The 25097-nt window shown below is 38.8% G+C and overlaps 1 pseudogene; it reads left to right on the plus strand.

Moving 5' to 3' along the window:
• Positions 1–3892: 3892 nt before the first annotated feature.
• LOC108371976 (putative uncharacterized protein DDB_G0277255) lies at positions 3893–24427 on the plus strand (annotated as a pseudogene).
• Positions 24428–25097: the final 670 nt, after the last annotated feature.

Below are 25097 nucleotides of genomic sequence, written 5' to 3' on the forward strand. Positions count from 1 at the left end.
ATCTACGGCAAAATGCTTTTTTACACACTTCAAACCAGAACCACAAAGCGTATTTATATTGTACGCGGGAACAGTAATGGGAAGTCCAGCTTGCAGTGCCGCTTGCCTTGCGGGGTTTTGGCCCTGACCGGCTGTAAGGCTCTACATATATTTGCAAAAGAAAGCGATTTATTACATCAGCAATCTTATAACCGTATTTTCTTATCTCACTAATACTCACTTGACCAATTATAACTTCGTCCACATCACTATTTTCTACTTTGCTTCGCTTCAATATTTCTTTAATAACTATACTACCAAGCTCGGAAGCTTTCAATTCAGAAAGTGATCCATTGAAGCTACCTTTAATCAAAAATTAATTTTAAATGTAGTTCTTTAAAGCTGTTGCTTACCAATGGCTGTGCGCGCAGCGGATACAATATAGACATCTCCCGTATTCACCATGTTACTAAGTACTCAATCAGATTCGTAATGAATATAAATTATTAAAACTACCCCAACACCACCTTGTTAAATACACCCTGCTAATGTGTTTGATTTTGAGAGTGCTTTCACGTCATTATTATTATTTTTCTATTTTTTTGACGTTTTACGTTACTCCCGTTTCAACTGGCAGAGAGAATTATTTGGCCCGCTCAACGAGTACAGCGCCATCACCAATCGCGCATTTGTATGCTTTAATTCGTTATCTTAGCTTCCCTGCAGATCAAAATCTAGAGACTGTCTAGCAAAGCGCTAGTTCCGAACTACACTGCCGGAACAAAGTATTGGCACAGCAAATTTTTCACAATATATGCAAACATTTTTATTATAATATTTTTCCGCCAATTTTGTATATTTTTATTCTTTCTACAACAAAAAACAAAAAGATATAATTCCTAAACTTTGTCCAAAACTCGCGGAAATTCAGCAAATATTCGACATTTTAATTAGATTTTTTAGAACTGTTTTGAGTATGCAGTTTTGCAGCTTATTAAATTCTAGTAAAAAATGCAAGTTCGGAGTTAGTCAAAACTCGGATTGCTTTTTGAGAATTTTTTTATTGAAGGTGTTTGCATTTTTTCCATATAAAGTATTTTCAAAAAAAAATTTGTGTATGGAAGAGACTGCGTGAAAAAAATTGCCAAAAATCTTTATTATAATAAAATTGACTGGGCCACAAATCTGTATACTCAAAAAAATTCTAAAAAATCTGATTAAAAAATTTAAAATTTGTTTAAAGATTTGCTGAATTTTCGCGAGTTTTGCACAAAGTTTAGGAATTATATATTTATGTTTTTTGTTGTAGAATGAACCATATTTTTATACAAAATTGGCAGAAAAATATTAGAATAAAAATTGTTGCAAATATTGTGAAAAATTTGCTGTGCCAATACTTTGTTGCGGCAGTGTAGATATTTCAGAACTATCTCTGAATTGGTGCAAAACGGCTGCAGAGCGGGGCAGTTGAAACTTGCGGTGTAAGTGTACAAATTCTCACTTCTCGTAAAATACGAAAGTAGCTCAGCGAGAAGACCTCCGATTCAAGCAACATTGGTCGCGAGTTCAAATCGCGGTGGAGGCTGTTGTGAGTTTTCCGATTTAATGAATTTAAATTATTGCGTGCCGCTAACAATATTTTTTTTTTTATAAAATATGTACAAGAAAAGAAAAACCGGAAAAAGTATTCAAAAATCTTATCTTAAAAACGTTTTCTTATAACGAAAACTCCCCAAAACGCAACCGGTTAAAAACGAGTTGCAAAGTAATGCAGTGGGCGACAATTANTTTATAAAATATGTACAAGAAAAGAAAAACCGGAAAAAGTATTCAAAAATCTTATCTTAAAAACGTTTTCTTATAACGAAAACTCTCCAAAACGCAACCGGTTAAAAACGAGTTGCAAAGTAATGCAGTGGGCGACAATTGCCGCCGCCAATGACATCGCCGTGTAAAACTGGACAGTTGAAAGCATTGCTTGGGTATTGAGCTAGAACTAGTACTGCCGGCAAAAGGTCTAGTTCTCTAGTTCTGAGCTAGTCAGATTTTCTGTAGGGTGCATGTCTATGTATGTATATGTGTGTTGTCGCCGCTCCGTATTCGTACCCTACAGGAAAAGCTACCAGTTGTAAACCAAAATGCTACCAGTTTGTGTTTCAGCCCAATTAGTTCACATTGTGTCCTTTTTCAGTGTTAGCGACTGTAATAAAATTTAATGGGCTACAAAACTGCATACTCAAGACACATATAGAAAATCTGATTAAAATGTTTAAAATTTTAATCAATATTTTTTAAAAGTCGTCGAAAGTTTGAAATTTTGACTTATATGTTTTTTTTTTTTTTGAAATAGTAAGTTATTATCAGGTTGACCGAGTTTGCTCGGAGTTCATATACTTTTTAAAGTTTTTAAGGTTTGGGTATCAAATACTGATCACTTGGATAGCTTAAAAAAAGCATTTAGGAAATTAAAAAAAAAATTGAATTTAGATATCTATATATAAAAGAAGTAAATTTTTTACTTTAAAATTTGGGTGGCAACCCTATTTAGAAACACGTTGGAATGAATAGTACATATCTGGAGGGTATATGTACCGTATACATACAAAAAAAATGCTGATTGAAATTAACAAAATTCAAAATCTTATTACATAGAAGCCTGGCAACCCTGATCGAAAATATTTTCGGACCAAAGTTCTCACCAATATCTTTCATTTGGTGGCAACCTTACACTAATATCCTAAGGGATAACACTTAGTATATAGGGAAAGCATTGTTTAAGAACCTTCTCTTGGTAACCATGAATGGTAATATTGTACCTTTATTTTCTAAAAAAAAAAAATAAATGTGCGATTCAAAATAGATGGCAACCCTCTAAAATTTTTTTATATCGAGGGATTTTTACAAAACGAAATCAACGAAATTTTGCAGTAGCTTAAAACTTGCACTTTTTATATTAAAATTTAATGGGCTACAAAACTGCATACTCAAAAAAAAAATTCTAAAAAAAATAAAAAATAAATGTAAATTTGTAATGTACTCATTTTACTCAACTTCGGTTTAAAAAAAATGCATAACTTAAATTATTGTAGATAATACTATACTTAATTATTGTGCAATACTCAGAGCTACCATTGTGATTTTTATTTTATTTTTTTTTTTTTTTTGAGATGACATATTTCCAAAAAGAAATTTTTTTATAAAAAAAATGCATGCGAAAATTTGTTCAAGAAAAAAATAAAAAAAATATTTATTTTCATAGAGAATTTTGATGGGTGTATGTGTGATTTTTTTTTAAATAATTTATTTTGATGTGTGTATGTGTAATTTTTTTAAAGTTTTTTCCTCTCGACATATTTGGAAAACTATTAAATATGTATTAATCAAGCTCAAATTTCCTATTTATTTATTATTTATGTTTATCAATCAACCCAAAAAATTTTAAACAGATCAAACACATGAAGTGTGAACCCCGTCCATTTTGGTATGGAACGCCCCATATACAAGAATTGCTCGTTTAATGTAAAAAAATATATTCATAAAAAAAATAATAAACATTTCAAAAGGCTTGCCACCTGTTTTAAAACTTAATTTAATTCAAATTATATAATAAGATTAATGATTTATTACAATATGGGTATCAATCGAAATGGTATTGAATAGGCCATAACTTGTAGCTACATGTAGGAGGGTTGCCAGCTATTTGAAAAATCAATAGTAGAGGGTGTATTGCTAACGTCTTCCTTTATGGAGTTTTCTATATTAAGTTTCACTTCTTCCGGGCGTAGCGAGTAAACGCATTCAGTTTTTTTTTCTGTTTTTAAATACGCATCCACCAATCTTGCTATTTATACATACATACATACATATTTATGGCGTTATATGCTCATACGTACTCGTATGTAAGGCTATTTTAAGCTCATGCCTTTGCATGAAAATTTCACTAAAAATATTTACATTTTGCATTCCTTCTACCCTTTCCTTTTTGTCACACTTTTTTGCGGACGCCAATTAATCGCCCAATTGTGTTCGATACAATGCATTCGCGAAATCTGCACGCTGCACACCAAACAGCCAACCTGGAACGCGAACTCGTTAAAGAGGGCGAAAAACTCAGCGATATGCTGGCGATGCCGGTGAAAGATGCGCTTGGCCGTGACCTACACATCGACTACAGCGACGACATTTGCAATGTACGCGATATTTTGGAAACAACATTGGCGCGACGGAACATCTTCAGCGACAGTGTGGAACTGCAGAAACTCACCTTGGAACAAGTGACACACATTTACACGTACGAACAGGATGGCCGCATGGCCATTAAGTGGATGGAAGATTTGTATAATGTCATGATCAAGTGCCATTCGCACGTCGGCTGCAATATACACGAGATACAGGTGCAGAAGGATGAATTGCAGACATTTCAAGAAACTGGAAAGGTAAGTGCTCGAAAGTATAGAAAAAAAAAAAATGACAAAAACTCATTCATCCAGTTGGTCATTGAGGGAATACTTGCGGTGTGGTGTGGTGTTGTGTTGTGTTGTGTTTGTGTGTAAGTTTGTTTGGCAAGAGTGTGGGGATTGCACTTGTGCGCACTCGCAGCTGCCTGTGGGCAAGCTGTGTGGCAGGTTGCCGTTGGATCTGGGAGTANTTTTTTTTGAAGTTTGTCCATAGTCAGTGGTTGTTTGGTTGCAGTTAGTTGCTGCTAATGGTCAGTGGAATGCACGCGATTTATCGCAGTTTATAATCACGTTTTGCATCCTGAGTTGTTGGCATTGTTGTTGATCGTTTTTTTTTTTATTCGAATTGTTGTTGCTTTTTTGCTGGCGTGTTATTGTTATGGTCGGTGAATTAAAGCGGTCCAATTTCCGTTCATCACCGGTTTATATTCTTTTTTTTTGATTTTTAGGTTTTGTTGCATGCTTTGTATTTATTCGGTTTGCCCTCTTATTATTTGGAACCTGTTCACCGCATTTCTGGTTCTACTCCCATTAAATTAATGCCGCGAATGGTGTAATTTAGCGCAACAAAATAATCTGCACATTGCACTGTTGTTTTTGTATTTTTCTTGTCGCCGATTTGCTTTGGCGAAAATGAGGAAGTTGTGATGGAACGGAGGTAGAAAATGAAAAGTTGGCATAATAACGTTACATCGCTGCTACTCGAGCTCTTGTTACGATATAATTAGAAATACTAATGCATCATTTGTACTTTATTCTTCTTCTTCTTCTTCTAATTTGACACTACAACCTCTGGCTGACATCTTTTCTGCGATGTTGCAGAAGACGGGTCAGATGACTACGGGCTGACGTTCCAACGTTCTGGAGGACTGTGAGGGCGGTGTTTCTGCTAAAAGTGGGAAGAGGCGACCACGCATTTTAAAAGGGCTCTATTCTTATTAGCCTAAGATCGTTTCTTCAAAAGACCGCGATTTTCCCTTCGCGTAAACGTGTTGTACCCTTGAGAGCATGCGTCCCGCTAAGTCTTGTTTGATGTATATGTCTCTTAACTACTTTAGGGTCTTTTGAAGAAACGATCTTAGGCTAATAAGAATAGAGCCCTTGTGAAATGCGTGGCCGCCTCTTCCCACTTTTAGCAGAAAGACCACCCTCACAGCCCTCCAGAACGTTGTTAGACGAATAGACGCAGCACTGGAGAACGGCGAATTTGTGTTGGGAGTCGGCGTGTTAGGGTAAGGGGTCACCACCCCAAACAGGCTGCTGCGGTCGCTGTTGGTCAACAGGATATCAAAGAAAAGAGAAGGAAGACCTGCCGAACTTAGCAAAGCGAAAACGAAGCGAAAAGTGACTGTTCACACTCAGCTCATTTAATTGAAACTACACATCTGATACTCTCACCAGGAGATACAAACTTATTAACTGGTCTAAGCCTAAGTTGGATGGAGTGACCCTACAGCTGAAGAAAAACACCAACTACTTGAAAATGATGCTATTTGGTACGCTGACGCGGCGTTTTTTTGTAGAGGAGAGGGCGAAGAAGGCCTTACTGATATTCTATGCGTGCTTAAAAATGCTGCGCTGAACCTAGGGCTTTCAGCTTCTCCTTCACACTGGATCTTGATGGCGATAGCCAGGGTGATACTGCTGCATGGGGTATTGGTTTGATGGGCAGCAATGGAGATGAAAATATTGCTTAGCAGAACAGAAAGTTTATAGAGGCAATAAATTATCGGCATCACTTGGGCACTTAGGACTACACCAATGGCAGAACTTTGCACCGTGTTGCCCGGCGGACCTAGCGGCCAAGAATTTAACCTCAGAAACTGCCACCAGGCTGTATGCAACGAGGGAGTTAATCTGCAGGGCCCAAGAACATAGTAGTATAGCGTTAAATTTACTCGGAAGGATTGCCTACATGAATCTGGACGTGCACTTTGGGACGAAGTTCAAAGCTACTGTAGAGTTCGAAGTGAGACGTAAGGACATGAAGAGTGCTGCCTCGGGGAATGTTTATATAGATGGGCGTTTTAAGGCTTTTGAGAGGAAGAATTCAGAAAAAGTATTTTCGCTGGTTAAAAAATTTACTTTGACCTTTCAAATGACCTTCAAAGGGAGGGGGTTTTGAACTTCATAAAGAAAGTTCAATTACCACACTCTGCGACAGTTGTCTGCGCGGAGCTGTCGAACTACTGCAACATTTTCCAGGCGGAAGTATTTTTCCATAAGGAAAGTGGCGGAGCTACTGAGGAGAAACTTATCAAATAAACAGGCGAATCTCCATACCGACAGTCAGGCTACTTTAGAAGTGTGGAGAAATGCAGGGCAGCTCTGGATTTGCCACATAGTGGTACTGACGTAAATCTATACTGGTTGTTGGGGCACACCGGCGTTGCGGACGACGAGGAGGCCGACAGGCGTGCCAAAGAAGGGGCGCTCTGTCGGAAACTGTGCTGATGTAGAAAGTACCGATTTCCCTCTATGCCATTATGCGGTAGTTCGACCGGTTTATGATGTAGAAGGCGAAAAAGGTGTGTATAAAAACGCAAAGTTGCAAGGTGTCCAGGATTATATACGGAGCGTTGTAACATGCGATCTCACAAAGTGTCTACTTTCCCCCAAGATGGTGGCCACTAGGCTTGGTGGTTATTATAACCGGACTTTGCATACTGGCATCGCACGCCTTTAAACTAGCACTGGCCAATGAAATTATCTGTGGGATATACAGAAGGTAAGAAAAGACAGTATAGCATGTCCTCTGCGGGTGTTGCAGGGTGCACAGCAGATTGCGGATCAGTCTCCTGAGAGTAGGCCGTTTGCCTTATTTGGAAGCCGCCGCTAAGATAGCGTTCAACAAGGCCAAGAGGAGTGCGATACCCTTCAACATTGCTTCCGGTACTCAGTGATTAGCTGTCTAATGTGGTATTAGTCGATCTGGTAACCTTCGAGGTCTCTGTGAAGCCATATCCAGTGGTTATCCAGCTTAATTGACCCGATCAAAGCACTGCAACCACTTATAGTGATGGGTCGAGACCGTACAGCTCTGCGGGCAGATCTTTCTTCACTTGGTACTTACATTACATATTGTATACCTGAGTCTAAAAAAATTTTCAGTTTTCTTCAATACATACAACATGCAGTCGGGTAACATTATTTTACGCATCTTCCGGGTTTGAAAACCGTTCGAATTTGCACCTGTACCAAAGCATTTATTCGCCCGTTATTCCTTGATACTCATATGTATGTATGTATGTTTTTACGAGTATTTATGAATGTTACACCTGCCGTGAGGCATGCATATTTGCATATATATGCAGTTATCCTCATTTTCCCCAAAGAATGTCTTAAGTGCGCCATTATTATGCACAAATACAATTAAATACTACATCCATAGTTACTTGTGTACATATTCAGCAACGTTTATCAGACCAATAAACATACGTAAATTTCCCGTTGCAGAGTATCTACAACTATGGCTGTCAATTGTTAGAAGCCTCACAGGCGCTGCGAATTTCCTGTCGTCTCGATGCTGATGCCATACCACAACGCTTGTCACAGCAATTACAACATACTTGGCATCGACTGCAGGCCATAAGTCAGGAACATATGACGCGTTTGCGCGTTTCAGCCGTATTCCATCGCAGCGTCGAAGAATATTGCCAGCAGCTGCAGGAGTTACGCTTATCGGTGCGCAATCTAAAGCAAACGCCGAACAGCAGTAGCGGCATCAGCAGTGAATCGGATACGCGAGCCTCCCCGCCAATCATCATTGGTAGTAGAAATGGTGAAGACGCAGATGAAGGTGGCCATAGTGTTGGCGGATATGCGGACAAGTCAACTTCAACGACGACGACGACAACGACGACGACGACGACAGCGACAACGATGACAACGCCGGCAGCAAGTGGAACAGCAGCACTGTTGCGCGATCAGCTGCGCAAACATTTGGTGGTGCGCGAACAGCTGCTGCTCGAAGTGGGTCGCATGGTGCGACTGGGCAGATTGTTGAAAACTCGTTTGAAAGAACCATTTGTCTTGGACGCTATTACGGGGATGAGGTGCGTACTGTAAAAAGTTTTGTTTAGTTTTTGAGTTATTTTCGATAAATATTTACTAGTTTGTTGGTTGGTGTCTTTAGTGTTGCAAGGCTGTTGCAGCGGTAAGTACGCTCGAATTGGTAATAGGTACAGTCGCTGCAGTATAAATTAATTAGGGGTCTATCTGCAATGGCTTTAAATGTGAATTGTGGCTTGAGATTGGTATAAAGATAGGCTTAAATATAAAATTTGGATTGTTTCCTAACAACCTGTGATTCCGAGTTTGGTAAACGAAATTAATTTTTCCTTTTTGGTTGTTGTTGTTTCTAATTAATTTCATAACTCTACAGCAATTAGTTAATATTAAATTACTTTATAAATCGTACTTCTTGTTAAAAAAAATCATTAAATCTTTGAATATTTCTTCAAAACAAAACTTTACTTGTTTATATGTACATATGTGTGTATAGAAAAACTGGTTTTAACTGAAAATTAAAGTGTGTAACTTAATCAAAAGCGTTTAACCATTCTTGAATGGGTTGCTACAATATTGACGTACGTTCTGGCCACCCACGGAGCGTAGACTAGGCATACGGCCGACGGTAAACGGTCAACCAGTCTTGATTACTTGGAAGTAGTTTTTGAAGCGCGTGCTCACCGCTGTCTAACAAGATGATTAGTGAATTTTTTTGGGGTGAATGGAGAAGCATACTGGCTGGCACTTGAGAGTATTCGTGTTTGACTCTGTATACATTCTTTTCGAGCTCAGCATATGAGCCGATCCCCCTACTCGTATAAATGTGAAAGTTTGTGAGTGTGTGAGTATGCTTCTTGCTCTAAAACGTCGGGATATATTTCAATGAAATTAGGCACTGAGATAGGTTATAACCCAGATTAACATATAGGTTATTTGTTGCAGAGAGTTGCCATCTTTTTTGAAAAGTAAACATCAATCCATTAATCAGTTAAATAAAATATTAGAATAATATGTGAGTCAAAGTAAAGGAGTTCCAAAACTATTTGTTTCGAAAGTATTTCTTAAGGGTAATGCGACCTGTTAAAAAGGTTAAAGACTGAAATGGATTTAAGAAAGCTTGGGTTCGAAAATAGTTTTGCGAAGTGGGCTGCCACCTCTTAGGAAATTATAAATAAATTTAATTAACAAGTTAAATGAAATACATACTTTGATATGGGAGTCAAGCAAGAGTGGTTGAAGAAACTTTTTATTCGAAAAAAAAAAAAAATATCTGAAGAGAGTTTCCACCTGTTAAAAGAGTTAGAATCAATCAAGGCAAATAGTTTTCAATGTCCGACTCCCCCTGAGGTGAGGAAGCGCTTGTCTGAGGGGACTTTACTTTTTTAGAGGTTTATTTATAACACCCGTTCACCTCCAAGCTCTGACTCCTACCCGTAGCTAGATGCTATCTCCAGCTCATTTTTCTCCACATCGCGTAGGTTTAAGGAAATCCAACATTATTTTCCATCTACATGTCTATAGTGAGTTTTTATGTTGTTGGCCTGGTTGGGCTTATTGCGACGAAGGTATCACCACCAATGCCCCATGGCATTTTCCCTAGCGGCGTATACAGGATATCCACTGCCATCTTGTTGATTTAGACTTCCGACTTCGTCGCTGAAGAAGAGTGAAGAGACCAAACCACTTCCCTTTCCTCCAGGATACGCTCCCTCGTATAAACGCGGTAGACTTGTGCAATGGTAAGGCCTTCTAGTAGCTATGACCCTGCTCCAAGTGTGGGTGGATTTTTGCTCGTGTTGGTACCACCTGCAGTAGATATAATCCATCATATGGTTTGACTGTTTTACGAAACTGCTAGGGTTTTCATTCCATTATTCTGCTAATTCCCGAGGCACGCCTATTGCAGTCGGACTACTGGCGCCAGTGGATTTTAGCCACCTTTTATGGCAAGCATGTCATGTATGTATATCGACGGTACTTTGGCAAAACCTCGAATCTCAAAACACTCTCATACAGCCCTCTAAAGCGAACAGCTCTGCATTAATAACAGAAAATGATTTTTAATAATTTTTTACTTAATGTTAAAGAAAGGTTGTTCGAAACCTCACATACCGCGGGACAAACATTTTTTAAATTACCTTTTTTATATGTATATCCAGTACCCTAATAGATTTATAAACTCTTCCATTTTGAATTAAATCAGTGCGCCAATAAATTTAGAACCAAATAGAAACCACTATATTCGCCTAAATATCTCACAGTGCAGGAAATCATGTCTTTCTCCAATTTGTTAAGGCCACACACGCTCAATCGAGCACCTTTGAAATGTCAACCGCCTGCGCCGAAACCTACATACACGCATGTACATTCTTGTTTGTGGGTGTAAAGGCCAACGTTATGCGATTACTAATGTCGATTTAATTTCGTTTATTGTCGCGATAATCGTCTTTTGTCGTATGTATGTATGTGTGTAGCTCTATAGTACGGTCTTAAATGTGTGACAATTTTAATTCCATGACACCTTCACGCATACATAGTACTAATGCATTTTAGGCGCTACTCTTAAAGACTGTCTACGGCATGTCTGCTTCCGCGTGACTACCCACACACGTGTGAAGCATTTATGTTTGTACTTTTACTTCCTCTTTTTACGCCAACTTCTTTTATTCTGTTACAGAACTCAAAGAACTGAGTTGTTTGTCCATTGCACGCAAATGAATTAATTATGCAGGGATTGTTCGGATGCTTATACATATATAGAGTTACATACGTACTTATGTTAAGATACCCTGTCGGAAAATTCGATGGTATGCACGTTGTAGAATTGTTGTGCGATTAATTTATGACTAGCTAGCATTTTGGTTTAACACAAGAAAGTGACCTACCAGATTGGTTTCTTCCATGGTTGGATAACGAAAGAACTGGTGCAACCTCGCGAAGTAGAGAGGAAATCGGCGAAATCTATTGGCCTTGGTCCAAACCGAAGAATGCACCTCAGTGGATTTTGTGTAATAAAACCTGCCAAAAGTCAGATTTGTGAATATTGATAAAAGTATCTTTAAACGTTTCATTTATAAGCCACATATAACCGAGATGTGAGTAGGTAGGATCCCTTGGACTTCGCGAACCGAATGACCTTCCAGTTGTGCGCTGGAAGATAAGGGTTGCAGTAGCGTAAGATCTCTTCGATCTTCCTCGGCGAGAAATGTTCGCTATTCTCGAGAACGCGGACGCGTTCCACAGCTTCAAGTCTTCAAGTCTGGCTCCCTTCCATACCTACCCGATCAGGATTACTGCCACCTTAAACAAAGAGACCGACCGCCCGCCGATAGAAACGAACTCTTAAAAATGCCGTGTTGCCATCCGGAACTCTCACAACGCTGCGGCGGTACAGGATTATCCCTGACAACTCTCATAAACACCCGGGATAAGGCTGACAGCCCCTTCTCCAGTACTCCCTGGCGATGGCCCAATTCTCCTTACCACGATCCACAATGCCCAGAGTGATAGAGTCCGCATGCTTAGCGATTTCGGTGAAGAGCTTAGGCATCTCTCCCACTCTGGGATTGTGAATGAGGGGGGTTTCCCCAGGGTTCCCTACCTTTTCTAAGATATTTACAGTACTTTAAAAAAAAAATTGGAAAAAATATAGTTCACTTTAAATATAGTACAATGGCGTTCTCAATTTTTCTCTCTGATGTCAGGATTTTTTAAAAGAACTTTGAAATTTGAAAGATATACATAAGTAATTCAAAAAATTTTTTTTAAAATTCAGTGCAATGTACTTAAAAAACCAGGATGGGTATCAAATGAAAGAGAAGATTCTGTAGAGTTAAAACATTTTAAATTTTTTGATGCATAATGGACGGGTAGGTATTGAATTATTGAAATTTTACAATTCTTATTTCTGAAAAAATTATATGTTAAGGACTAACTTTATTAGCTTAAAAAAATAAAATAGATTAAAGGTACATTTTCAATTCCAATTCGTCCTTGTGAACCCAAAAAATTCTTTCATATGGTGCCCATCTTTTTGTTTTACATTGCACTGAATTTTTTAAATAAGTTTTGTAATTAATTATATCTTTGAAATTATAAAGTCTTTTAAAAACACCATGACGTCAGAGAAATGTCCATTTAGATGCAGTTATTATATGTAATATGAGGTAGAATTTTATAAAAAAAATTAAATTTTGAATAAACAAAATATAGACAAAACTGGTCGAATTAAGGCGCTTCTTTTATTTCTGACACTAGTATTATGAACTGCTTTCAACTAGAAAATAAATTTTTTTTTTACTTATTTTTTTTGCATCGAGTTTTTTTCGACATACCTTAAATTACTTTATCAGATATGTACACGCTAAAGTATCATTACATGCACATACATTTAATTACTGTCTTTTGTTTTGTTTCCTGTGAAATAATTTCCACTTTAAATAAAAAACTACGTTCCAAACCCATTCACATATTATTTATTACATATATGGTAGGAGTACTTCTCAAACCATATTGATGCAGTTTTTTCATGTTGACTTGTGGAAAAATAACAAATATCTAAATCCAATATCTGAACCAACGACATCCCGAAAATACGGGATCACAAAAATCGAAAAAATTAACATCCCTAATGCATAATGTCTACCTTGAATGTGAATAGTTGCCACATTGACACTCAGAAAAACGAATTTGATGCGCTTTCTTCTTACGTATTTTCCTAATGGGACTATCTTCACATTGTTGTAGTTGTTGTTGTGCATTAATAAAATATTCATACAACACTAAACTATAATTTGCGCTTACTGCACTTTTAAATGAATTTATACCAACACTTATATGCACATAGCATAAAAATGTTATACACACATACATATGTACGTATTAAAAGTGTAGCCAGTTAGTCTGTAGGCCGAGGTTATTGACTACCTTTCTGACGCCAATGCAATGATTATAGCGAAATTATGCTACGTGCACTGTAAATGCAATTAAATAGCTTTACGTGATTTAAAGCTATTTTTAAGGTGATGTGGGAACAATTTGAAATTCATTAGTTTTGTGTAATTAGTTTTTATTAATACGTTGACTGTCGTTATTGGAGCAGAATAGCTATTAGAATAATAATACGATTTTTAGCATAAATATTACATAACGAGTTCTTTTGGTTTTCTTTTTGGATTTGCTCCTATACTAATCTATAGATATGGGTCCTCACGTAAGAGTTAGATCGAAGTTTGTTGTCGACGTATACGGCAACCCTAATTCTCCTAGTTTTAAAAATCTCCAGGGATTCGTTCACGACCAGGAGCCAGATGAAAGGGGATAGTACGTGCCCTTGAGCATGCCTTTGATGGTTTTTGCTTCTCACAGATCCTGTGCCTATGGTCGCGTTGATTATTCTGCTCTTGAGTATGGAGTTAATCCATGTCACCATGGTTGGTCGCCATTTTGCTACGCATTCTCTGGGATCCTTGATTTTATCTGCTTTCATGATTGGTTGGGTTCGTCAAACCATTTGGATTTTTCGATGAATCTGTTTAGGTTAGAAATGGTGACTTTGGAAATCTCCCTAAGATTATGGATGGAAAAATTCCCGAGTGTGTTCTGCCTTATTTGTGTCAATGCTGGGCACTCGCAAAAATAGTGTATGGCCGTTTCTTAATTTCCCCCAAGTTTACAGCTACGGCACCGAGGGTTATACGGAAGGCCCCTTTTTAGCTGCATATTCACCAATGGGCCAATGTCCCGTTATCGTGGCTCGACCTCTTGAGAAGTTCTTCCGTCTTTGGCTTGTCATAATGCGGCCATATGTTCTTCGCAGTTTTGCGGGTTCGAAGGTGGTTCCAACGTGTATCAGCCATACGTGTGAATTGCAGATGCAGTTTCCTTTTGATGAGTCTCAGTGGACAATTTATAGTCGTCAGCCCTCTCATTTCCGTGTATGTTCATTTGGCCAGGAACCCAGATTAGAGTGATGTCTATAAACTCGGCCGCCGAGCTTAATGCACTTTTGCAGTCTCTGACTGTTTTGGATTTTGTCAGCGGTGAGGCAAGTGCCAGAAGTGCCGCTTGGCTATCTGAGAAAATATATGATTTTCGTACACCTACGCAGTTCCTCTCTATTGCTTTATAGGCCCCTTCGATGTCCAGTACTTCCGCTTGGAAGATGCTAGAAAAGTTAGGTAACAGGTAGGTAACAACAGAAAGACTTTCAGCGTTTCAGAGAACACCCTCGCACCCACACCGCAGTCCATTTTGGACCCGTCAGTATAGATTTCAGTGGAATTCTCCTCGATTATCCTGCCCCTACTCCAACAACGTCTTGAAGGAAATTTCATCTGAAAGTTTCTCCTGAAATCTGTCGTTGGAGGTATATTATCTGAGAAGAGGTCTGCTGGTTTTATTTGGCTGATCAACTTTTATAAGCTGCAGCCTGCAATACACGGCATGTCTCTGTTTGCGAGTTTTAGGCACCTCAGCAGTTTCTCGCCTGGTCCCTCCATGGGGGGTAACCTGATACGCGCTGACGAATGCTTCGCTTATTTTAGCGATGCAACCAGCTAAGAAGTCCAAAGAAGCCTAGTCCGCGCATCTGATAACCCTGCATCCACGAAAGGAACCAGAGGAATCAAATTCCGAATGGGGACCCGCCGGGTTATCGAGGGCGTAGTCCATAATGAGACTCGATAGATTGCCGTCGATCTCCACCCCCCGGAGTTTTCGAGAGACTATCTTTGGCAACGTCGTTAAATTAGGTGGTATTCGTGGCTTGGAGCCGAATAGGTAGCGGCGTTTCCTGGTTTGGTTCAGGGACTTCTTATGTTTCTTCCTCCGCTCTGCTCCCACCGCCGCTGTACTGTGGTTGGTACTGCCGGCAGTTTTGGAGGAAGGCGGAAGTTCTTGGCTGGTAGGGATACCTGGTTTGGCATCCTTAGAAATAGGTTGTTCTGCTGCTTGTGATTCTGGTGTACTATGGTTGGTGCAACCGGGAACACTTTTGATTGTCTCCTGGCTGGAGGAAAGAAGAGTACCCTAATCAGACTCCGTAACGACGGGGCCCGGGTTCCGATAAGTAACTGCCAAAGTCAATTGTCCATCCAGTATTCGTCATCAGTTTGGTTTCAGTTGATGTTTGTTGTTTTTGTTTTTTTATAATCGTCTTTCATATTTGGTGCCACGAAAGGGTTCGTCACTCGTCCACAAAACCGGCATACGTGAAGAAGGCACTTATACCTCTGACCTTGCCCGGGCATCGAAGGGGACCGTTCGCGGTCGGCTATTCAATATACATCCGCTGACCATTCAGCCATCGGCAGGGGTACCTCAACACCTTGGCTTAGGGTGTTGCTGGTGTGGCTATCTCCACATACTTTCCAACCCGGAAGTTTGCTCACATACTAGCTTGGTTTGTTAGCTTTCCTCCCGATTGCTTTCCTCTTAGTTAATCACGATCTGGAAGTTCTTTTTGGGAATTTCCATGTCGTCATTTAAGGCCCATCGCCACGGCAAGACGACCAGCATTGAAGGAGTCCATGTCACCATAGGACGCTGAAATAATTTCAGTGCCAGTTGGTGGACCAAAGTTCAGCGCTACTTCCGCCGCAGGGAAGTACATACTGACATTAAATAAGCTTTGTCAATTTTAATTACCACTTTAATTATCACTTTCTCAGATTTTGTGAAACTTCTTGTTGTTATTTTTTTCGCGAATGTTTAAAAATATATGTAGTTCATGCTACAACAAAGAACATATGTGCAAATACGAGTTCTAAACTTTGCGCAAAACTCAGGAAAAATCAATAAATTTAAAGATTAAGATTAAATTAAAAAAAAATATGAAAATAAAGAAATAGGTGAATATGAACACAAAGGTGCAGATAAAAATAGAGTTAAATAAAAGGATTGAGATAAGGTAGAGATAAAGATAGAAGATCAAAGATAGGGATAAACCTGAGAATTAAGATGGTTTACATCACGTTATAATATTCGCCCATGTCAACCCTCACCTCAACGCTGCTAGTAACATACAAGGCAATTAGCCTGGCGTTTCTGAGCTATGCTGCGCCTGTATGGTTGCCGAGGACCAAGCATCAGACTTGTCACCATCGTACTCCGGACAGCGACAGGATGCCTTCTGATGTCGCCCGAGCACCACCAACGGGTACACAGTGACGTCCAAATGCTTCCCGGCAGCATAACAAAGTGCTCAGCAAGAAGCATCTGCTGGGATGTCACAGGCGTGAGCAGTGTAACATACCCCAGTTTAAGTAAGAGCCTCCGCCGAGGTGTGATCTTTTCTAGTACATGGATGCGGTCCTAACTTATATCGCCCAACCACTGGACCCGGCGACGTACCAGCGAGTTATTAATGTCATTCATAGGGAGTCGGTCACCACGAATCACCACTCTCGGCCTGTCAATGCCGTAATCGAAGCCCAATCTCCACCTATTATAGAATTTGGAATTTCTATAGGGTTGCCACCTGTCTAAAATATCATAACATCGGCAACGTTCGTTGGATTACAAAAGAATGAGGTGTCAAATGAAAGGGTTTGGTCTCTAAATGTTCAATAATGTATTATTTTTATAGTAGGGTTGCCAAATTTTTAAAAATTATAAGATCTTCACCGTTAGTTTTAATAAACAATGAAAAGGTATGGTCTCCGGATGCGAAATAAGCTTTTATTTATTTATTTATTTTTTGTACATACATATATATATATATCGTGAAGGCGTTTTTTGTCAATGACATCAGATTTAATTCAGTTTAATGAAATTTGGTGTCAAATGTCAGTTGTGCAGTAGGGTTTTAATTTTTGGAAGAGGGTTGCCACCTATGCGAAAAGTTCTAAGATGTGGGCTGTTCGTTGGACTAGAAGGTGAGGTGTCAAATGAAAGGATTTGGCCTTTGGATGTGCGTTAGTGTAATATTTTTAGAGTAGGGTTGCCACCTGTTAAAAATGGTGAGATCCGCACTGTTTGTTAGATAAAACATGAGGTACTAAGTGGCAGGCTCTCGTCTCTGGATGTGCAATAAGGCTTAATTTTTTTGACTAAGGCTGCCACCTATTTAAAAATTATTACCCTATATGTATACAAAATGCGAAGGCATTTTTTGTTAATTACATCAGATTTGATACTCCACCAGTTGAGAGGGCTTTTCGTTATATATATTTTTTTATTGCGTTACAAGAATAATTTTTTGAAAATAGCGTAAGGCTGCTAATGTCAAATGTAGCCTCCTGACTGTCGTTTTCACTTAATCTTTTTCCAAAGAATTCTTCAATACCATTCTTTTGGCTGTTTCAGAACATAAAGAACCTATAAGGTCATCAAAGTTTTTCGATTTTAGTTTTTGTAATACATTTTACATTTTTCTTCTATGCCCAGCTCGAAAAATGTATATGTATGCTCATTGCGAGGTTCCAAATAGGTGGGTATGGCAAATAAATTGTTATTTTCCAAGAATGAAAATTTCGAACAAAATTCAACAGTAATTAGATAACACAGCAAATGAATGACTTTATATATCGACTCGTATGTTATTTAACAAAATACAGCTAAAATGCGTCAGTCCTTATATTCTCCGTTAAGCTAAATTGCTTAAAGTTTAATGCAGCTGTTGGCAAAAGCAAAAATTAAAACTAAAAGAAAAGGGAAAAAAAATCCAAAACATTTGTTCCTCTGCTTATGCTAAGTAAACGTATAGTATTTAAGTGGCTACTGTAGAAATTATCTGAATATTCAAATAAAATACCGGCCCGCCGGAAAACAAACACGGGGGGAAAATTGCTTTTACCCAAAAATTTGCTTTTACTAAATTTTCGAAAAAATAAAATAAAATAAAATAAAAACACAAAAAAACGTCACATAATTTTACGCCCATCCACGCGTCGCACTCACGAAGAAGCAGCAACCAAAAACAACAAACAAAAAAGAAAAAACACTGTCGCATTCGCCGACTGCCAGGAATACGCGTTTAATAATACATATTTTTTGAAAAATTCAGAGCTCGCAGAGGACCACTATGATAGACAGACACAATAGGCAAGTTAGTATAGTTTAGTGCGCGATCCAGCGTGGTTCTTCAACAATTAAGTAAAATACCAAAAGTGTAGAAATATTTTCGGAGCAAAACGTTGTCGGTATTACGGCCGCAGGGTTCGACTTGGAAAATTGCGCGCGCGCTGGGAACGTACGTCGGGTAATGTGTAAATAGCGAGCGACGTGTTTAATAAAACGAGTTACTGAATGAAAGAAGCTGCTGAAATATCTAAAAGTTTCTTAAAAATAACTCAACAAAAGTAGCGGAGCGCCAGTGGCAGTTGTCGCTAATACTTATGCATAATAAATCTTTTGAATATTTGGTTAAAAATAGAAATGTTTTGATGCTCTGAGAAAATGACAACTGCTAGTTAATGAAAGCACGCATTTAACGAGTAATTTATTTTAGATTATTATAATTGTAGCTGAACTGAAGAGAAAAGTGTATAGCGCGTGGCACACTTACGAAACAATTTTTTGCAAATCACCGACCTTTTAAAGTAAAATAATTTAAAACCGAAAATCGAAATACCAAATTAATAAATCATCGAATAACCGAAAATGTTCTCGCGATTTCGCAATCTATTTTCGAAAGCAAAAACTGAAACTCAGCCGGAACCGGAACCGGAAGTCGCGACTAACAATTACGCGTACGGCAATCGCGGCATAGATCAGACAAAATTAGAAAAAAATCTTGATTACGAAAAGGCGAAGGATTTCGAAAACTCCAAAAGCCTTTCGCCTGAAAATGCTGGTAACACTTGCATTGAAAGCTTAACATCTTGGGCAGACCACTTTACAGAAGTCGCTAGTCAAAAGCAGAGTAATGAAAACGTTGTTCACGAATTAAGTACCTCAGCACTTGAAAGCACGTTCAATCCCACTGAAAGCACTTTGGACACAAGTCTCAACGAAAATAAAACAGGAGAGTCTATAAATACGCCAGAAAGTGAAGAAACAGCACGACAAAACGACAGCGCGGAAGATGTAGACGCCGCAGCTGGCAAAGAAGCTGTGGAAGATTACGGGAATGGGGTGCGCGAGCTTGTCAAAGTTGACAAGGCGAAAATTGGGGTCAACACTGTATCGGTAGATGTTGGTGTAAAGCAAAGTGAAGCTGCACATGCAGTTAACGAAAATGAAGACACCACAATGGGGGAAAGTACTTTGGCAGCCCGAAATGAGAACGAAATAGGGCAATCGCATATAAATTTAGTTTCCTTAATTGCCGCTAAGTGCAGCAATAATGCTGAGACATCAACCAACACCAGCGAAACTTCACCTGAGCCCTTAGTAGCACCGCAAATTGCACAACAAGCTATTTTAGGTGCTAATGAAAATGTTCAAATTACTTCTAGCATTGCAGTTGATGAGCTGGCAACGGATGCATCTAGTCCTGCCGGTGATACGCACACTCAAACCTCCACTCCGGATGGCACAACGACAAGTGAGAGCACCGCTGAGTCCAACACAATTGTTATAAAACCCACTGGTAACAATGAAATTGCGTGTACGGCCATTTCGAATAAATTGCAGGAGATTGCCGAGGTGGCCGAATCCTTGGACGCCTCCATACGGGATGTGCAGCAAGATGCGGAAGCATTGGAGACGAATGCTACAAGCAGTGCCGAGAAGAAGCGGGAGAATATGAGGAGTAACAGCAGTGAGGTGAGTAAAATTGATGGTGGAAAATTCGAAATATTTTTGTTTGCATGTGAATATTTAGGTTTTATTTTTTTTGCTAATATTGTTTTCATACAGAATTTTCCCGGAAAATGTGTTTAGTTTAACCAGGTTAGATTACTAAGCTAGGCGCACTCTTAGATGAATATTATTAACTGCCATATGTGGCCCTATTGAATGGTTATCTATGGGGAAAGAAAGACGATGTTGAACAAACGGTAACGATTGGAATCGCTTATAAAATATATTGCCAGAAAATAAGACCCTAAATGTTGAGGTTTTAGCCCCGCAAAACCATGTGACAAGTGGAAAATATGTTGAGATCAATATCTAGAGCTGCGTCTTACTTGATTAGTTTTAGAAGCCGTCCTTACCGATTCTTGATACATTGCTAGTATTCAAGAACAGACCACTGGTAGTCAATTGAATACCCACATACTCTTTGCTTGGGGAGCCCTCCTTAAGGATGTATTGATCTTCTTATTAGAGAAGTGTGTGCCTAAGTCGTCCAGACCTCGCAGAAATAGTTCTCCCGAAATTTGATGTGTTTTTATTAAAATAGTGCTAGGCATTGTACAATATGAACTATTCCTCTTATTTACCTTTCAAACTTCTACAGAAGTCGGCCTATGCGCGACTCCGAACCTAACGGCCATGCGGCTTTTAGCTCAGTGTTTCCGAACAATCTTCAGGCTGCGCTCATAGAGTGATGGCTAGAGAGTTCGCGATATTCTTACCTTGTTTTTTCTCGTAAGTATGCTTTTCATTCCTTACTTTTCATGAGACTAATTATCAGGGAACGGATTTTTAGGACCTAAAAACCTGTAAAAAAGGCAAAATAAGATAACGAAATAGGCTGGAAAAGGCAAAATAAAATAGTGAAAAAGGCAGGAAAAGGCACTAGGTGTTGCAAAAAAGGCAAAAAAAGGCAAAACAAAATAGCGAAAAGGCAGAAAAAGGCACTAAAAAAAGACAGAAAATCAAAAAATACATTTATTTTAGAAATGTTTATATTACAAGTAAAAAGAGAAAAACTATGAACTAGTTTCATTATATGGAAAATTTGTACTTTGAATCTTTGACTATTTTATCCTTTCGAGTTTCTAACTCATAAAACTTTAATCTGTATAGTTCTAGTAACATTGAACCACAAGATGCATTTTGAAGTTTTCTGGCAGCATTTTCATTCGATTTTCGCGAAGAAAAGCCTTGAATGTACTAAATGTGTGCTCGACGTAAGTTGATACAAGCGGCGCCCAATTTAAATATGGAACGTTTGAAACGTTCATATTATCAGGAATAAGGGCGTTTTCCTCGCCCTTTACAATGTTATCCACTCCCCTTATTGTCTCCAAGCCTTCGTTAGCTGAGAAAACGGCTTTGAATTTTTCCAACACCAATTTGGCAAGAGGTCTCTGCGCTTCTATAAGCCGCATGGGCAATGTGTATATTTTTTAATCTTAAAAAAAATTGTAAATGCTATAATAATTTTTTTAAAGGTAGAAAAGGCAAAAAAAGGCAAATATCTTAAAAAAGGCAAAAAAAGGCAACATCAAATGTGTATATATGGAATCAGAGAAAGCTAAATCGTGGACATTCTTAATCGAATATGCTCTATCTCGTTAGCAGAAAAAAAGGCAATTTCCATAAAATCCGTTCCCTGCTAATTATAATAGGACTAAAAATAAGTGGTCTGAGAGTGACAGAAAGGCCAAGTTTCGAAATGTTTCGTCATAGCCAACTAAGTGGTTGGCTACACTCTAGACGTTCCTATTAAAACGATGTTAGGATTTTTCCGGAGAAAAATGGCACAAGTAGTATTCGAAGAACACTTGAGGTTGGTGTTGTATGAATCGTAGTTTTACATAAAAATTCGAACAGGCATTTCATGCACTCAACACTGGTAATTAATGATTAGTTTTGTTTGACTTGTCAAGGGTTGCACCAAAACGGCTTTTCATAATTCTTCCTAGTCATTTCAGAGTTGAGAACCTGAGTGTAACTATTTTGCGCCAACGTGCCCAAGTTGTTTTTATAATTACGCCGCTCACTAAACCCTGGGTAAACTATTGAAAAAAGTTACAGCTGCTAGAACCTGGTACCCCTATAGTTATATTTCTTAGACTGGACGCTTCACATTGGGGGTCCCCTTATAAGCTTTCGAAAAGAGTAGTAATTGAAATCCGATTTTACTTCAATTCGGCATGTAGTATCTTTGCCTAAACATTTCCGCGCCCACTGCATTACGCAAATTTTTAGTGACCACAGCTGCTTTAAAAGTTACCTCCATCGTTTCGGGCACGAGGAAGATCCGTTTTTCGAGATTTGCGGCCCAGAGATCAAAGAAGACGTCGAGCATGTGATATTTGCTAGTCCGAGATTTAGTAATCACCGACGAACATTGAAAGAAGCTTTGGTATTTTACGTTGAACTAGAAAACTTAGTTCTGCAAATGATCGAGTGTGGGTAGGCGTAGAAAACGATCTGTGGTGTATCAGCCGAAATTATGCAACAGTTGCTGGTAAGCGAAAAGCTACTGAAAATGGTGACCAGGATTTTTCGAGCCATTTTACCCAAACGGCCTTCTGAGGAAATACTTGACGGTAGTACCAGGGGGAAATCCGGACGAGAAGTGGTAGTTTTAATGGGCTAAAGCCCAGCCTGCCTTTCGATGCTCTCCATTTCTATAACACAAAAGAAAAGGAATTACAAACAGTAAGGAGCAAGTATGAACTAGTGGGCGTGTCAGATTTAAATTTCTCTGATTAACGCTAAGTTACCAATAAAATTGAATTGAAATCGTAGGCGCGTCAGTTTGTCAATCTATGAGATTTGTCACATTTATTCATTCAAAAAATAGTATCCAAATAGTATCCCTGATTTGTTCGGTCATATTTTTGCCTTTTTTCAATCAAAAACATTCCCCTCCTTTTTAGTGAGAGTGGGCGGGTGTTCTAGTACACCCTGTATACTTACATACAATATCGATTTCCGCACCACCTATCGGCTACAAAAACTGTTCGAGCTTCAGCACCTGTTCGAGCTTCAGCACTTTGTTCAGCATATAAGTTTTATTTACGGCGTAAGCGATCAACGCCATGACGCCTAAAAGGCTTGGTGAGAAGTTCTACTCCAAGTTTGGAGGCATGCTCCCTATTCGCAGCTAGTACTTGTTTGTGTAAGAAACTTTCGACACCTACATACATGTTAAAATAATCCTTTGCTAATTCATTTTCAAGCCAAATTTATGTTTAAATAAATACCAAATTGCGCATGATTGTAAACCAACCTAGACTTAAGCTCACATTTGTAATTGGCTACTGTTACCGTTAAGCCTTTTTAATCTTAATATTTTTTATTTTCATAATATCTCATTTCTTCTGCAGGACTGGCACTCTCGTTCTACGGAGGATGACTCTTTTGTTACAGCATCCGAAGGCAATTTCACGCCGCATTCACATTCATCCTCATATCAAACCGTATCTGGTCGCACCTCCTCATACATTAGTTCCGATAAGAACTCATTTGATGTGAGTGAAGCTGATGATTCCACCTTCGCATCTACTTATGAAATTCCCGCTGACAGTTAATATGTCCTTCGATGGCTCAGAGCAAAGTTTCGTATCAGCTCAACAACAAGAATTTACGCCTTCACCACAGCAAACACAAACGATCCATCGTCAACCAAAACACACAGAAGAGCCAAGAGTGTGCTGGTGGCGCCTACGCGTTACCACCCACCGCTGAAGGCGGCATGGCGATGGCGATGGCAGCAGCATTGCTGACGTGGAGGAGTTGCACAGTCAAAGTGTTACACCCACACCTGGTGATGGGATATGGAGCAATATAATTTTCGTAGCATACCCGTGGAGTCAGACTCTGATTTGGATACATCTGGCATAGTCGATGCACCAACCATAGAGATGCTGACGGAAGTAGTGCCGGTCACATCGGTGACGCCGGAGGTGAGCACGTGTTCAAGTACTGAGCAGCAGCAGCAAACGCAAAATCACAACAATACCAATACTACTAACAGTAATAGCAGCAATAATACTAATAGTCAAAAGCCAAATGCCGCTTGGCGTCGCAGCAAATACTATGAGAATATAACCAAGCAGACCATTAAGGGATTTCTATAGATGAAAAGCGTGCGGGGGCGGCGGCCAATGACAATGGCAACGCCAACGCAACGCAGCGCGACGCTTGCCTTGAATGCGTTCCATTTTACACACACGCACGAATGCATATAAAAAAAACACTAATATTTTGTGAAATTTATTTGCTTAAGCTAAATTAGTTTGCTGTTTATTAGTCGATACGCAACTAACCGTGAACTTAACCGTACGTTACTGAATACCTTGACAAGCGCATGAGAATCGGAAATATCTTTTTAATAATTGTGCTTTGTACAATTGTATGTATGTATATACGTTAGTATATATGTATTAACGTAGTATTTTACAAAATGTGGCTTATTGGATAATAAATTTATTGCTCTGCTACAAAAAATACAGAAACGAGGAAAAATTTGGATAGGAATGGACATACATATGTATATACGTAGATACATATATATCTATGTCTGTCTATTTTGATAAAACAACTTAAGTGACTTTAGAAGGTTTGACTTTGGATTAAAAAAGAAGAAGTTTCCCTTAAAAAATTTGAACCCAATTAAAATGCCTCAGATATGTATATAACACTTGCTGTACATAGTAGTGATGTGCGGTTCCGGGTATTTATAGAACCGGTTTTGTGGAATCCGTTTCCAAGGAGAGCCGAAGTTTGGACCGGTTCCGTTTCTCAAAAAAAGTGGAAACAGAAATAGGCCCTATCGAAATAGCTAAACGAAACGATTTGGAAAAGTTTAATTTCTGTTTATATTTTTGTTATAAATTAGAGCAAAGAAAATAAATATGTAAATAT

Source organism: Rhagoletis zephyria, unplaced genomic scaffold (assembly GCF_001687245.7).
Source record: "Rhagoletis zephyria isolate East Lansing unplaced genomic scaffold, Rhagoletis_zephyria_1.1 Rzeph_scaffold_05343, whole genome shotgun sequence".
Taxonomy (NCBI): Eukaryota; Metazoa; Arthropoda; class Insecta; order Diptera; family Tephritidae; genus Rhagoletis; species Rhagoletis zephyria.